We start from the raw sequence: 17849 nt of genomic DNA on the forward strand, positions 1-17849 counted from the left end.
AAGAGTGGCTTTTGGAATCTTATTGATACACTCTTTTGGCTCTAGCAAACCATAGCATTTGGGAAGCCAAAGTGCTGTTGCACCCTCATAAATGCCTTGTGCTTTAAGAACATGCTTTGGGACCCAATGAGTAACAATCTGAGGTTTAGGCTTGGAAAAGATATGCTTCTTTAGGAGGTTTAGCAACTAGGCTAGATGGTACAAGTTTGTACGCATCTTTGGGTAGCCAAATTGACAATTCCTTCTTGCCTGGCCTCCTTTGAGCAGTGACTAGAGTAGTTGGAACATGCCACCCATGGCCCTCATTTGAGGACTCATCGATTATCCACATCATTTGTCTTGGAGCTTGAAGAGCAGATATTGAAAGTGGGTTGTGTAAGGTAGAACTACCACCCTTTTGACATGATACAACTCGTGGAGCAGCAGATCCCAAGATGCAATCAGAATCAATTTGCAATTTGTATTGTCTATTCTTCCAATCTAATGAACAATTGGTAGCACTTAACCACGATCGACCAAGAACAGCCTCTACCACTGCCTTGGACTTACTAGCCACATAAAAGGGAACTGACATCTGGTGATCCTGAATGGATATCATAATGACACATTTTTCCTCTATAGGGTTATCTTCACCTGAGATTCTTCGTAAGTCAATAGGAATGTGCACAAGTGTTGGTTTTCCCAAGGCTACCCATGTGTCAAATGAGAGAACATTATAATCTGCACCAGAGTCAATTAATGCAGAGACAAAGTAGGTAGTCTCATGAAGATGTAGACACACGTGAATATTGAAAGGTTCGACATATTGTTCATCTCAGTAGCCAACTGTAAGGCCAACACAGAAGCCTTGCGACGCTCCTTGGCTTTTGTAACTCTAGCTTTAGCCTCTTCTTGAGCCTGACATTTAAGTAGGTCATGTGCTTCTTTCCGTGTGTGGGTAGCATGCATTTGTTGAAGCATGACTTCAGTTAATGGTTCATTGTATTTCTTGAGACGACTTCCATTAATGAAGTTAGGCATTTGCTCACCTTCTAGTGTCTCTAAACGCACTGCACCACTAGGAGTAAGCTCATTAATCACAAACGATCCTAAGCCACGTTTCTTGAGCTTTCGCTTATGCTTCTTAAGTGTGTACAAGAGCACAAGGTCCCCTTTTTTGAATCGGCCAGTTGTTACATTTCAATCATACCATTGCTTTTGTCTCCTCTTCTCGGCATACATCCCCATTACCGCCAATAAGCAGGTCTCATCCAGATTTTCCAATTCATCAATGCGTTAAGAAAGCTCATGACCAGTCCAGTCCAATTGTTTAGCAACTCGTAGAGTAGGTACAAGAAATTCAATAGGAAGAATTGCATCTAGCCCAAAAGCAAGCTCAAATGGGGTTATGCCCATAGATGTTTTATAGGCTGTTCTATATGCCCAAAGAAATGAGTGCAACTTTTGCTTCCAATCAGTCCTATGTCCCTCAACAATCTTTGTGATGAGTGCTGTGCAGAGAATCTTGTTAGTACTCTCAGCTTGACCATTGGTCTGGGGATGATAGGGTGCAGAATGCTTGCGAATTACCATAAATTCTTGAAGTAAAAACTCTATGACCTCATTCACAAAGTGCACACCCTGATCACTAACGATTTCAATAGGTAAGCCATAGCATGTAAACATGTACTCATACAAGAACTTGGCTATGGTTCTGGCACCATTTTTTACTGTAGCCTTTGCTTCTACCCATTTGGTCAAATAGTCAGTTTGCGACTATAATATATTCGGCATGCGTGTGACGAGCTGGAGGTTTAATGGGACCGACAAAATCAATACCCCATTTGGCAAACGCACGTGTGCTTAACATAGGCCGCAATGGCATATTGTCCTTTGTGATGGGAGTTTTGGTCCTTTGACAATCGTCACAATGTTTCACATATTCTTCGACATCCATTTGTAAGGTTGGCCACCAAATCCCAAACCACCTAATCAACTTAGCTGTGGTATTGCCCAAAAAGTGTCCACCCCCAACACTTGCATGTGCATGTGCATGAGTCAAGATTTTCAAGTAGTCATCTTCACATACACATGCGCAAGTTGCCATCCACCTAATCAACTTAGCTGTGGTATTGCCCGAAAAGTGTCCACCCCCAACACTTGCATGTGCATGAGTCAAGATTTTCAAGTAGTCAACTTCACATACACACATGCGCAAGTTGCCATCCTTGCCCCTCTTGTAGAGTTGGCCCTCTATCAGTATATAGTTGGCCGCTTCAACTTCAATAGCACAAATTCGATATTTAGAAATTGTTCGATCAGTATGACCATGCTTAAGATAGTCCACAATATACTTACTCCAACTTGGTGTAGTTAAAATTTGGAATAATGTGACATTATGAATTGGTTGTTGAATATGACAAGAAGCACAGTTACGAACAAATTTTTCAGCATCCGCATGCATGGTAGGCCACCATTGCCCATCTTGAGTTATACGTCGCACACAAGTAGCTAATGCATGGATTCCACCAATACCCTTATGTGTCCATTCCAAGATCTCCTCATATTGGTCAGGGTTAGGTATAAGCCACAATACTCCATCATTACCCTGACAATATAATCTCCTTGAGATTAACTTGAATGGTCGCCATAGGTCCACATTAGGACCAGCTAGTTGTATCTACCCACTTGTCAAAATTTCTAAGATGGGTTCAGACCATTTAGGAGCTGTCTCTACAAGGAAAAGTGTTGAATCTAACATATCATCATCCACACCCCACAGGAGCTTCTCCAGAGGTGATTCGAGAGACAAATGATCTGCCCTCCTTAGATGAGTTGTTCCTTTTCGGACTACCACTTCAAAATCAAACTCAAGAAGAATGACAAACCACCTCACAATCCTTCCAGTTGCACAAGGCTTATTCACCAAATATAGCAGTGCTTGATGGTCCACAAAAAATATAAATTTGTTTGCCAAAAGGTAATGGCAAAACTTTTTCACTGCATATATCATTGACAAACCTTCTCTTTCTGTTGTGGTATAATTCTTCTCAGCATTGTTCAACTGTCGACTAGCATATGAGATTGGGAAATCCTTATTATGTTCTCTCGATTGAGCCAAAATACATCCAATTGCAAAGTTTGAAGCATCAATATGGACATGAAAGATTTGGTTCCAATCTGGTGCCCGTAAGATGGGTGCAGACACTAATGCTTGCTTCAACTTTTCAAAGGATTCCTCACACTCGTCAGTCCAATTAAATTTTACAAGAAGAGCATATAATGGTCTGGCTAGGACATCGTACATGTAGATGAATCGACGATAATAGCCACAATGTTCCATGAATATTTGTACCCCTTTAGGGTTGATAGGCCGAGGTAATGAGACAATGACATCAATTTTATCCATATTTGTTGAACTCCCATTGTGAGAAACAATATGGCCCAAAATTTTCCCTTGCCTTACCATGAATTTGCACTTGTCAGGATTCAAGCATATACGATAAACTTGACACTTTTGAAACACGAGTCTGAGGTGTTCTATATGATCATCATGCTCTTGTGAGTGAACACATAAATCATCCATGAAGATCTCAAGAAATAGCCTAAGGTACTCCTTGAATACATGACTCATTAACCGCTAAAAGGTTGTAGGTGCATTTGTTAGACCAAATGGCATAACACGATAGGCAAAGATGCCATCTTCAGTAGCAAAGGCTGTGGTTGTACCATTCGTATAGGAATAATGTCATATCCATCTGAGTCACAAAATTGAATTGGCTTAGGTAAAGCACATGTCGATAATGTTGCAAGGACATGACTCCATTCTAGGGGATCAATTAAGTGCTCAGGGAAGGGTTGTGGAATGTATGCCTCATTTGATACACTTCGATTACCCTTAAGTCTCTCAGTGTTGAAATCGTTACATGAGGCTCCACACATCCACAGATCTTCTCACCCATCTGACAATGTAACTCTTGAGCCCTTAGATGAAGCAGAATCAAACTCATCTATTGGAGACCTTGTTACATCACGATATGAGTGATTCTTTAGGTTGACCCTTGCGATGACAGAATCATGTCGGAGGTACAAATAATTGTATCCCCAATCTTGAATCATTTGAAATTGTCGCATGAATGATCTACCCAATATCACTTCATAGTTTGGATGTTTTCCAAAATCCACTACTGCAAATGTGTGCTCATATTCAATCCCACATGTGGTGACCAATATGTTCTCTAGTAGCCCAATGGGATATTCTAAGCTTCCATCTGCTAGCTGCAAGCGCATTCTGGTACTCCTAATAGCTAGTCTGCCCCACTTTTCCCAAATGGTCCTTGTCACAATGCCCACTCCTGCACCACTGTCAAGTATTGCAGTTGAAGCTACTTTTCGCACTTCTAATGGGAGGGTAGCATTTCCCTGATCGTCCTCACAAAATTTTCCTACTTTGTTGATAGAAACTGGCATAACATGCTTTGTCTCAGGGTGTATAGTACATTGATGGTGACCCTTTTGTAGCAATACTTGCTCTAACAAACATGTGGCAATATCATTCCACAACTCAGGTCGAAGCTTTATCAAATCAAGCAAAGGTAAGGTACAAGCCACTGGTGCTGACAAAATAGCTTGCACGATACCCATATCCATCTCCTTTGTCAACCTTCTATGCATGGAGAGTCTCCTCAAGGTTTGAGAACAGTTCTCATATTCTCCCAAATAAGATGGTAAGGTTTTCATTGTATGCTTACTTCTAGGAGAAACAATTTTTTGAACTTCCTCCTGGATGCTTGGGCCTCTAAAGTTGTGTTCTGTGCCCCTGGTAAAATCCACCTCAGAGAATGGAGGTGAAATAATAGAGGACATATTCTCATTAACTTTCTCATGAACTGCTACCCACATCTCATTTGCCATGTCCTCGTTAGCATCAATAACTTCATCATTACATGGGAAGGCAAGACTAGGTGGTGGCAGAATGCCTTCTTTCAATGGGGTGTCAATTGGTGCAGACTTGTCGCTAATGAGCTTGTGAGATCAGCTCACTTTTCATTTCCCAACTTGATGACACTTCTGGTATGGTTTCTAATGTTGGCTTAAGAGAGGTGGGGCCCCGAGGGATAGGAGGAGATGGGCCCTCAAGTATTGATTGAGCTTCCCTAATGAGTTGCTGATGTACAGCTAGATTGATCTTCTCCTCACGAGGGTTTAGGTATTCTTGAAGCTTCTTGGGTAGCTCAGATAAAGCTGCAATGCGACTTCTATGAGCATCAATGATGGCATCTAGAGTCTCGTTCACCTTATCCACAAAAACAGAACCCCCTGAACTATCCTCGGTTGTACTAGCCTCATCTTGTTTAGCACTAGGCCCAGGTTGAGGTTGATGCTCCTCATGCACTTCTTGGGATGTAAAAGCTTGATCCTTCATGTTTTGTTTAGAGACTTCTTGAGAACTAGTGGATACACTCTTAGTTTGCTTGTTGCGGTTCTTTTTCCTCCTAATGGTCCTTTTTCTATTGGAATGTAGGGTCTTGTCCACTAGATTTGCCTTTGCATCCCTAGTTCGAGGTGTCTCATCAGTGGTCTGTGATCTAGTCATGACTCTAAGTGGCACGACATCCTCATTCTCTGATGAAGTGGCGATGGAACTGCCTCTACAAAGTTGAGTGAGACCTTTGGTTGAGAGGTAGTTTCCTCATGTGGTTTCAGCAAACAATCCTTTGAAAAGTGTTCTACACAACACCCTAGACAATATCTTTCAATTGGTGGAAACTGTGGTACTGTTGTATTGAATCGAGCTGCTTGCCTTGGGCGATGTGGACAATCACGAGCCCAATGGGGTTCTCCGCACTCATAACAGGGGCCCATTAGTTTGGCTTCTACTTTCCTTTGCTGCCATTAATCTGAGGGGCCTGGAGTCCTAGGTTGGTAGCCACCTAGCAACATCAAAGAATTTTGTTCCCCTGGTTGAGGTTTCAGTGCTTGGCTTGGATATGCGAGATTTTCAAGGAGATTTTCCTTGGATGAATATGATGCATATTCCTCCTCCACATAGCTTGGGTTTACCAAGTCTCTACACATATTTGAATTGTCGTAGTCAACAAACCTCACAGGAGTAGTCCCAGGAGTAGGAGGTTGAGCTCCAAGTACAGGTCGTGCTTGCTCTTGTGCCATCGGTGGCTTACATTCAAAATTAGTATACTGTTGATGCATTTGTGGAGCCACTGCACCCCTTTATTGCTCACGCTCTTGTCTCATTCTTGCAATGCGAGTACATTCCTGTGTGGTGTGGGTAAAATTCCAAGCACAGGCCTGGCACCACTTCTTTATGGGTTGGTTTGTGACTAGAGGAGAAAAGGTATTACATTCTTCGGTTTTATGGTTACCTCCACACACTCCACAAAGATGAGGACCTATAGGTAGTACACTCCTCATTCGCTGCTGCTGCTGCTGTTGTTGTGGCTGCATGGGTGGGCGATAGGTTTGTCCCAATCTCCTTAGTACTAGGTTAGCTATGTGGTCTGGATTTACTAGCACGCTAGACCCTGAACTTTGGTCATCACCCCACTGATCTCTAGGTTTCACCTCAGGACCAGTACCATCTTGGAATTTGAAGTTATAAAATCCATAGCATCATGGCAACACTCACTGAAATTTGTGTGCTTCTTTGCATAGAGATGTGTGTGTAGTGTTGAATTTTTGAGTCCTTTTAAGAAGAGAGAAATTAATCGACTCTGGGTGGGCTTCTCATCTTCTGGGCAACGATTAATGTACTGCTTCATCCTATTTACACAGTCTCTAACACTCTCAGTCTCGCCTTGCTTGAAAGAGTAGATGTTTGCTACTGTGTCATTGAATGCCCATCAAGAAAAAAGCAGCAATGAATCTCTCTTCCAAAACTCGTAAAGAAGATTTGTCTGAAGCCTCTAGTGCCTAAAACCAAGCAAGGGCCTTTCCCTCAAGAGTGAGCCCAAATCCTTCAATTTGCGTATGCTTGTTAGTCACTTGCTCAGCTCGAACTGCTTGCCTAAATGCTGCTACATGGTCATATGGATCTCCCGACCCTTCATACTTCTTTACCAGTTTCTGAAGAGTTGATGGCCTTACTTGTCTTGAATACTCATCATCATAGGGCCTACGGCCTCTCACTCTCAGTGGGAACTTGTTCCTCTCTTTGGTAAGATGGTCCACATGCATCCCAAATTGGTGTGGGTCCCCTATTACCTGCCTCACCAACCCCCTCCAAAGATCTTGTTACCCGCATTTCAGGAGGTGCATTTATGGGAGGTCGAGTTGGCTCCCCTACCCTCCGATTGTCATAGTGAGAGAAACGTTGTTGTGGTGTGATCTGTGGTCGCACTTTTGGTGTAGGATAATATCTTGGTGCTAGAGTTGAGCTACTTCAAGTGGTCCACTTTGATGTTGAGGGTCCCTCTCTAGTGAACTCTCGTAGGAGAGGAGCAATAGTTTCTCCAAGAAAGGCTGTCTCTCCTGGTTTAGCTGTATTTGTTGAGAACACTTCCATGAATAATGGTTGTCCTTTCCACGACGTGAGCTCTCGAATCTCCTTCCAATCTAAGGTTCGGCATTCATTGGCCCATTTATCAACAATTCGGTTCTTGTATTCTGCAAGCTTCTCAACTACCACCACAAGTGCTAGAGGAAGATCTAGCTCTAGCAATCTAGTTGTGGCATAATATCCTTCTAAAGAGTCCTTATAGACCTCTTGAAGTGGGTCATCCTGTAAGACCTTTGTCACTGGAATTTGTCGTACAAACTCCCATTGGTTCTCAGCCCCCTGATCCATTTTGCTCTTGCCTTTCCTATCCCTTTCCAAATTTAGATCTACAAAAAGTAAATTATCTATGGATGGCTTTGAGGACTGGGCATTGGATGATCCAGGCATGTCCGGCTCAATGAGCCAATCATCTCTAGACTCCCTTGCTCTGGAAAGCTTTGATAAGTCTAAGAACTCACTTTTAGAGAGCTCCCCTAATTTGTCTACATTCTCTGGATGATAGGTGACTTCGTAGAGCGAACACCATCTCCACCCATGTACATGTTACCATGGTCATTGACTAGAGGTGCTCTATCAAGCTAAGTCTGCGATCTTAACGAGATACCGTTGTTGTGGATCCCTAAAGATCTCAGCTCCTTGAGCATTCGTGTAGACATATTGAAGTCTCACATTGAGTGGTAACCCCATGGTGTCGGCTTCAAATGGATTAAAAGATCTTGTGGGTGTCCTATTTGGGGCTAAGGGATGACTATTTGACGGCCCTAGATTGTCCATAGACAATGAGCTAGTTGTCCTGGAAAGGGTATCAGATTGGGATTCGAAAAAGGTTTCACCAATATCTGCCAAATTTCCTACCGATTGGGTCCCACTTTCCTGCGTATGCGTAGGTACTCTAGAAGGTGCCCTAGGCCCTATGGCAGTGTCTATATGACGTCCCGACCGCAAGTGCATAAGATCAAATTTTAAGGTTTTTTTTTTTTAATCAAAAAATCCAAAAATTTTCAAGTTGGCTCAAACTTTGCCAGAACCCATTTTGAACCCCCTCGAACACATTAGGCCAAAAAAAATAGCGTATTTTTTCGGATCGAGAATCGCCTAAAATTTACCAGTTTCCCATACTGACTCACTATGGGAAAATGGTTCCGGGACCGAAATTTCGACGATGGGTGTTTTCTAACTCCTCTCGAAAAGTTAGATAACCTCCCAAATTTTTGCGACAGAAAATGAAAAATTTTCCAGACTCTCTTTTTTTTTCTTTTTCTTTTTTTCTGCACCCCCTTATCCGGTGCGGTGGCGGTCTTTACGGTGCAGTGTGTGGGTCTCTCCTCGCGGTGCGCTGTTCACGCACAATCGCCTTCTTTTATTACTATTTTTTTTCTTTTTTGAAATGCGTGTGCAGTGAACTCAATGTGTGTGCAGTTGTCAGATTTACAGCGAATTCAATACATGTGCAGGGAACTCAATGCATGTGCAGCTCTGAAATTTGCAGCAAATTCGAAATGTTTAATGTTCATGTGTGTGTACAGATTTCAGTTTCTCTACATGTGCAGGTTTAACAGAGAACGAAAATGCAAGTTTAATAGATAACTAAAATGCACAAAATTAAAGATGCAGAAAACTAAACTAAGCTAAGAACAGAAAATAAAACGAACATGCAGAAAATTGAAACTGTAAAAATTATTCTCAAACAGAATGACAAAAATGCAAAAACAGGCCTCTCTCTTTCGCACAAAAATTGAAATTTGCAGGTTTAGCGCGTACCTGCAATCCTTCCTGTGTGTTGAATCCTTGTCCTGACCTCAAGGGAGAAGCGTAGCTCGCCAATCGCACTTAAATTGCAAGACAAATAAAGAGAATTTAACAACAAATTAGTCTTAAATAAATACCAAAATTAGTCCCAAAGCCTGCTCTCCTATCCAACAGTTTTGCAACCGATTGGAGCTTAACAAGGAGTGGTAGTGTGTGTATGGTGCTCAACTAATGTAGGCACTCGCTCCCCGACAGCGGCGCCATTGTAGAGCGGTTCTCTCTACCGTGCAATATAGTGCTCATAGAGTACTACCGATCAACAAATGTGTTAAGAAACACAATGTCAATCCGAGGACTCGACTCGATTAGTGTATGAAGGCTTATCCCATGAGGGAGAGTTCACATACACAAACCACCACTTGACGATTCAACCATTCAACACCTCAATCAATCTCTCAATCCCTTAAATCCACTACACTAATCAAGACAACAAGCAATGCATAGCAATCTCTTAATCCCATTCAAACATTGATTAAATCTTAGCTTTCCCTAATGCCTGCAAATCCATAAGCGTGCATCTACTAACCCACAAGCTTAAGCAAGCAGAGAATGTAACATTCACAAACCCACAAGCTCCTAGAAAGAGTTTATCCATGAATAACTCATTTTGCCAAAGAAGTGGGCAAGAGCTTGCATCAATGGAGACTACACACACACACTACAAGCATGCAGCATACACAAGAGAAAGAAAGAAGCATTCAACTAATCATAGATTAATCTACTTCAATGATGCTAAAACAGATTAAGAGAATGAAGTGGAGCTATACTCATTGGAGCTTCATGCTCATTAGAGTACAATAGAGAGAGAGTTAGAGAGCTGCCATAGCTTGAGAGCTCAAGAGCTTTACTCAATAGCTTATGAGAATGGCAAAAAACGTCCACTTTCTTTACCTAACCTCTCTTTTGTAGAGATGTCACTAACCCTAACCCTAGGCCTCTTTCACACATGGGCGGACAACCCCATAAGTGAGCCTTGCTTAATACACTTAGAACTCTCATTTAGAACCCACATTGGCCTAAAATGATTTACATTGCACTTCGGCACAAAAATATGGAAAAATTATGTGCGTCTTTATGTTCCCATGGCTACAATTCCGCTCTCTTGCATTAATTGCTTCCGGCCTCCTTCCATAATCCGTGTTCCCGTGAGTGTTCTCGTGGAACACTGCCCCTCGACTTCGTCACCAAACCAAGGGGCAGTGCTACACATGGCTAAGCTTATCCAACCATTCAAAGATAAACTCAAAGGTAAGCTCACAACTCTAGCCACATGGGCCACTTAGTACAAAACCCTCTTTATGGGTGCTGACCAATAAACACATGCAAAAAAAAAGTCTCTGGGTGGTTAGGATCTAAGTGATTAGGACCACGGGCACACCTTTTGCCCTTGCCCATGCACAACACCTTCAAATCTCACTAGGCTCTGTCCTATGCGCACACACTGCATAAAGCTTCATCATCGACAACCATCCAGGTACATCTCTGGATGGGGGGACCATGGTGGGAAAAAACCTGGTCCATCGTATGACCCATCACCTGGATCTTCTTAATCACCCCTACTGCACCCAAATAACTGTGCTCCATGTCTCATGAATCCTACCCAAAACTTCTTCTTCGGCTCAACACCTATGAATCCTCGGCATCGACTACCACTCCTATCGCACAGGATCCCAGAGCTGCACAATAACAGAAGAAGACAAAGCATAAAAAGAAAAGAGAGAACACCGTAACTTGATGTCTCAACATCCATGGGAGCCAAGGTACCCATCACAGTGTCTTGACAAAGATGCTAGAGCTTCATGAACATCGCAATCGATATACAGCATCTCGGAGCGCAAGCAGTCTCCATGTGTATTGCCTCCTTGTCCCTCCGGGATTCCCCCCTCGCCAATTGCTTACTAACCCCATTGTTTTACTGACTCCTCTTTAATCATACCACCTACCACTGGGATACTAGTCATTAAGTATTATGTGCTAGTCTACTCATTCAAGTACTCTGACTCCTCTAATGAGGATTTCCCGCCACACAGGTGATTAAAAAAAAACAAAATAACGAGTACTATTGGGCACATACAAAAAAGCAAGCTCATAAAATTCCATCAGACTAGTTGGATACTTAGCCAGTACTCCAATAACTTCTTTCCATCATACTAACTCCCCCACCCACTCTCATTTCAGGAGAGACAGGAGAACCAACCAAGTGCGACCTTCCCCCCTTGCCTCACCAACCTCTCACCGATCACTTGGACATGATCGACTTCAAGAAGGGGAGTATGTTAACCACATATTAGTTAACACATTCCTATGACAACTATGTCCACACACTTATGTAATGGGTGCCCGTGCTATATTGTAAATCCTGTCATTTGATGAGGAAAACACCCTAAAGACGCTCCCAAGTATTGAGCTTCAAAGGACAAACAAGAAGATCTTGGTCAGTGGGCCAAACCATAGAGAAAAGCCTTGTAACTATGTTTTGGGCGCCCCGGGTCACTTACTCCTCCCGTGGGCAGTTTACTGGGAAAAGGCTTGGAACTATAAAAGCCAATTTCTCTTGTTTGTAACTCATTCTCCCATTTGTGTCCTCTCTCTCCCTCTCTTTTGCAAATCTAATCTAGCATGTGTGGTGTGCTTATAGGGTTAAGGTTTGGGAGTGATTAGTGCTAATCACTCTCTCTCTCTCTCTCTCTCTCTCTCTCTCTCTCTCTCTCTCTCTCTCTCTCTCTCTCTCTCTCTCTCTCTCTCTCTCTCTCTCGTGATTAGGCTAACCAATATGCGATCCTCTTCTGCGGAGTTTCCACACGATCTTCGCGTGAGAGAGCTTGCATCACTCGTTGGATTAGAGCAACAGCCTCGATGTGGCTATGAATGTGGGAGGATGGCGGTGACGAGCGGCTATGGTGGAGCTCTTGAGCCATGCTTGAGCTCGGCAAATAAGCAACTTCCCACAACACAGTTAGGGTAGGCTTTCCTTAACACAGTGTATAGACACGGTCACCGCCCGCGTATTAAGAACGCGACCCACCGTCCTGGTATCTGAGGGAAATATTCTAGGGAATATTCCTCGTCTCGTTGCCCCACAGCTAACGCTCGTACCCCTGACCATCTCCTAACCATCATCAATGGTCACAATAATGATCCCATCGGCGTCTAAGCCGAGGTTCCCACTAAAGACATATGCACCATGGCTACTCCTCATAATGGGGGCCTAACAAATGTGCATTATACATTAAATTGAGATACATTAAATTGAGATACATGCTGAGAGGCGGGCATTGAGTGTATACTAACAATTAACACCTGTTAAAATAATGCAGCCTACTAATTAACACATGTTGATATAAGGAAGACTAGTAATTAGCACTTGTTGATACAAGACAGATTACTAATTATAACATCTCAATACAAGGTAGACTGTTAACTAATACCTATTAGGGTTGACCAAGCATACACTAGAATTATAGTTGATACTAATTAACACTTAAAATAAGGCAAATTGCTAATTAATACATGTTGAAATAATAAAAGCTGCTAATTAACACTTGTCGCAAAATAATGCAAACTGTTAATTAACACATGTTGATATAAGGCGGACTGCTAATTAATACATGTTGATATAAGGTAGATTGCTAATTAGCACATATAGATATAAGGTAGATTTCTAATTAGCACATATAGATATAATGTAGACTATTAATTGATACCTATTAGGGCTAACTAAGTATACACTAGAATTATAGTTGACACTAGCAAAGTGCTAATTAACACCTATTAGGGTTAACTAAGCATGCAATAGAATTATAGTTAGCGCTAACAGAGTGCTGATTAACACTTGTTGAAATAAGGCAGGCTGCTAATTAACACCTGTTGTTGAAATAATGCAAGCTGCTAATTAACACTTGTTGAAATAATGTAGGCTGCTAATTAAAACCTGTTAATATATGGTAGACTACTAATTAACACATGTTGATATATGGCTACCGTTAATTAACACATGTTAGCCCTGAGTAAACACTTGCAAACTACTAATTAGCACCTACTTATATAACACATACTGCTCATTAACACATGGCAAATTATTAATTAACACCGGTTAACCCTATGTAAACACCTGAAAATTGCTAGTTAATACCTGCTTATATATGGTATATAGCTAATTAACAATGGTAGAAGAGGATCCCTTCAACAATGGTGTAGAAAATAAGTGTTTCGAATTGAGACTAGAAGAGGAGACGAGGGCACACCAAAGGGAGGAAAATAGGGAAGCAGAGGAGAGCGAGAGACGAGAGCGACAACAAATATGGATGGAAGTAGATAGAGAAAGATAGGTTGAAAGACAAATGAACCCCACTCCAAAACCAAAAAATGCAATACAACAGCCCGCAAAAGGAAACAACGATAGTAACTAGAATTTTTGTGACAAATCGTAAGCAAAACCAATCATACTGAGCACATATTTGTGAATATCTCTTTGTCCCTAAGTGTTGTAAGTTTCATGTTTTTGTGATAAGTGAGCAGCAAAATGAGATGAACCAAACATCTTTAGCTATGTAAAGACATCGATCTTAATTAGAAGCCACAACCAAGACTTCAGATCTTCCAACAGAAATGTGTTAAGCTCTTTCTCTGATTAGTTTTTTAATATCGGCACTGTCATCTAGGTGCCCTTTGGATTGTGGTGGACTTTGTATATATCATCATTCAATATCAATGTATTCTTGGCATTAAATACAAGATGTACTCTCCATAATGTACTCAAGTTTTTAAAGAAGATAGGTTTGACCTGACTTCCCAAGTAACTATATCATAGGACTCCTGAGAAAAGAAACATGCTCTATGCGATCTCTGTTCTAGATACACTTTTCTCAATATGCTCTCCAATTTTGATACCCGCAAGAACTCCATACTACTAAGGCATGGAAGAACTTCAAGCACCATTCCAAAAACGCATGAGAGTCTTTCCGATAATAGACATGTCGAAACTTGTTTACTAGGCGATGCTCCAAATATTTTGCATATATTAGGGCTTGCTCACCAAACTTTCCTTCTACAACCTTCAATAAGAACCCATATAGGTCAAGCACTATAGCACTTTTCTCCTCTTTTAGGAGACTCTGCACATACTGAAATTCAGGCATAGGTAGGGTCTCAAGGAGAATAGTTTCTCTGGATAGATGCACACAATTAAGCTTGCTTAAGGTTGTTTCCCTCTTCACAGCCTCCAGGCTTTGTGAATTGGCATGTGCAATGGGTGGACCTTGTGCACCCTCACAATCTGACTCGTATTCTTAATCTCAAGTGCTTCTCATACACAAGTCAATATTTAGCCAAAGTGATAGACATGGCCCTAATCTCGGAATGTGTAACCAAAAAAACACATAACATACCTTGTACACAAAATTGAAAACAGGAGATAATCTAATAAGATGTAACAAAATTAAGAGGAATGTATAGATGGAGTGAAAAATGTAGTCATGTAGGGAAATAGAGTTTCCATTACAATAACTTTTACATTATAAAGATATTGAGGTTTATGTAGGATGTGGAGAATGTGCTATGGTAGCATGCAAATTAGGAATGAACATTGTTTGTATTGATCCCGAAGAGGACATTGTGGAGGGTGTCTTGATGAAGATGTTATTGTAGTGCACTGACCATATTTGTTTATGAATATTCAAGTGATCGGGTTTAACAATTATTCATGATTATGTCATGATCTTATTTTACATATGAAAAGAGCGAGAGCGAGAGAGAGAGAGAGAGAGAGAGAGAGAGAGAGAGAGAGAGAGAGAGAGAGAGAGAGAGAGAGGGGGCCAGAGCAATGCATGTTGGGGTTTTGTAATAAGATATCATTAATAGTTTCAACAATGTTTGTGCTCAACATGTCATACAACGCAATAAAGAATTAACTTTTATGTATTGTGTGGATGAATAAGGTAGTGTTAAGTTTGTAGACTCTAAGGATCTATACGCAAAACATGAGTTAAGTGTACTATGTTGAGAAATGAGAAGGATATATAGAGAGAGAGGGAGGATAAAGAGAGTGAATAAAGAGAAAGATAGAGAGAGAGATGGAGCAAAGAGAAGGATAGAGAGAGAGAGAGAGAGAGAGAGAGAGAGAGAGAGAGAGAGAGAGAGAGAGAGAGAAATGGTAAATAGAGAGAGTAAGCAAATAGATAGATATATATATATATATATATATATATATATATATATATAGAGAGAGAGAGAGAGAGAGAGAGAGAGAGAGAGAGAGAGAGAGAGAGGGAAGCAATGAAGAGATGTGAGATGGTTGGAGAGAGGAGAGTGAACAAAAAGAAAGATATAGAAACAGAAAGAAAGAGAGAGAGGGGAGTGTGAGACAAAGGAGAGATGTGAGATGGTTGGAGAGAGGGAGGAGAGGAAGGGAAGATGGTAATAGATAGAGAGAGAAAGGGAGGATCAAGGTTCGTGGTGGAGGGGGATGGGTTGGGACAGAAATATAGGATGCCAATATTGGGTATGCTACATTTTTGTCAACAACACACTAGGAGTCAAGCAACCACCCATTGAGACAGAACTTTATCCATCTTTGTGTCCCTCCAATGGATTGGGATCATAGCTGAGTAGCAACAATGTTGTTTTTGCATTTGGAATGATCGCTTCTTGAAGCTCAATTTGGCACATATTCACCCCCCCCAGTTTGAGGCTCGATTCTTCTTTTTGCTACTCTGCAGAAAGCTGTCCTCTCAAAACTTTAGTGGCTTCGCTCATTTTCTCATTGCTCCTCTCCTCTATCTTTGCTTTTTCCAAAGCTCATGTGACATCATCAAGCTTAGCTCTAGCTTTGTGCAGATTCTTCTCTACATGCTTCACAATATTTTCCACTTCAAGTGTGCTGGAGTTTAGGAAATGCCTCCTTTTGTGGGGTTCATAGTGCACAAATGTGGTAGCCTCTGCGTTCTCTACGAAGCAAGGTGTGGTGTCACTTGGCCTCTTACGGAAATCATGGCCCACCTCATCTTTCATGTTTTCGAATGGCTCAACGCCCGACCCTCGTAAAGGGGTCCTCATCTGATTTCTTATCCGCCATTTCAACAAGTGGTTCTCAAAGTAGCTTTTCTCCTTTAGCTCGACATTAACTTGTTTTACTAACTACACACACTCTCTCTTTTTGTTTCTCTCTCTCTCTCTCTCTCTCTCTCTCTCTCTCTCTCTCTCTCTCTCTCTCTCTCCAGGAGGAGTTAATTCATTTATGCATGCATATGTATGTGAAAACATATAGAGAGAGGGAAAGCAGAAAGTCTTGGAGTAGAACAGTGGGCCAATAAAAGTTCTCTTGCATTCAGCTGCCCTATTGTCATATAAAGCTCTAATAGAAGCAATATAATCAATGCTAATTAGCACTCAAAGTTGCCTTATTAAATAACCTTAACAAGCTTTGGGTGCACACTCTCTCTCTCTCTCTCTCTCTCTCACATCTAAAGTAAAACCATTTATGCATGCAGCTAGTGAAAACAGAGAAAAAGAGAGAAAACAACATACTTGCACTAGAGGAGTAGCCCAATGATCCTCTCCTCTTTTCTGTAGAAGAAATCCTTTTGGTATTGGGTCTACCCTTTGTTGGTGGACCTGCGCTAATGCTGTCTATTTTGACCTCCTCTTTAGCAGGTTTTCTTAGTGGTGTAGCTCTTGTCCAAGGTTTTGGCGTACTTTCGCGCCTATGTTTTACTGCAATGAAGCCCATTCCTTCTTCATGGCCTCTTACTTTCAAAATGCAGATAGATCGACTCGGCCTACCAAAAGGTTGAAAAGAATAAGCATTGCATGTAATAATTACTTCAAGTGGAGTGCTCTCATGCAAAAATGACATATCACACATGTTTAAAAAAAATCCTCCAAAAATCTACCTTGGAGTACGCTAATAATAGGTCCTACTTTTGTATGCTTATTAACATGAAAAGTGTATCACATTAACGTGCTTATACCCATGTATGTTTCATCTAATGTCACCATGAGGGCCTAATGGCCTACACATAAATGAGACCTCAAAGTTATATGGCTGCTAGCATTACATAATGGTCTCTTATGATTCCTTCTTAGGTGGCTTAAATTTGTTATGCCTTGGTGATTCTAAAAAGTGGACAAGTGGCTATCACACACTACAATAGATCATTTGACCCTTCATGGTTCCTCTCAGGCAAGACCTTACATGGAGACATTAGAATTACTATTGAAGCCCTTGTCAATGTGGAGTTATTGCCATAGTCCTTGACACTAGGGTGATGCTGCCATGGCCCTCTTTGGGATCTTGTGGTGGGAGGTTCCTCTTTTGTGAGATTCTATGCTTAGGTTTATTTTCTATGAGGTGATGTTCCTCTTTTTCTTCTCAAGAGCCATGTTTACTTGGGTTGCTCTATGCTTGGGTTTATTGTCTTTGAGGTGATGTTCCTCTTTTTCTTTTCAAGAGCCATGTTGTTGGGAAGTTGCTATTGATGGATTTATGGAGGACCTACTTAGTTGGATCATGTTTTGGAGTATTTATTCTCATCAAAAGGGTCTCAAT

Source organism: Cibotium barometz, chromosome 24 (genome assembly GCF_041138505.1).
Source record: "Cibotium barometz isolate CiBa-2024 chromosome 24, ASM4113850v1, whole genome shotgun sequence".
NCBI classification, from domain to species: domain Eukaryota; kingdom Viridiplantae; phylum Streptophyta; class Polypodiopsida; order Cyatheales; family Cibotiaceae; genus Cibotium; species Cibotium barometz.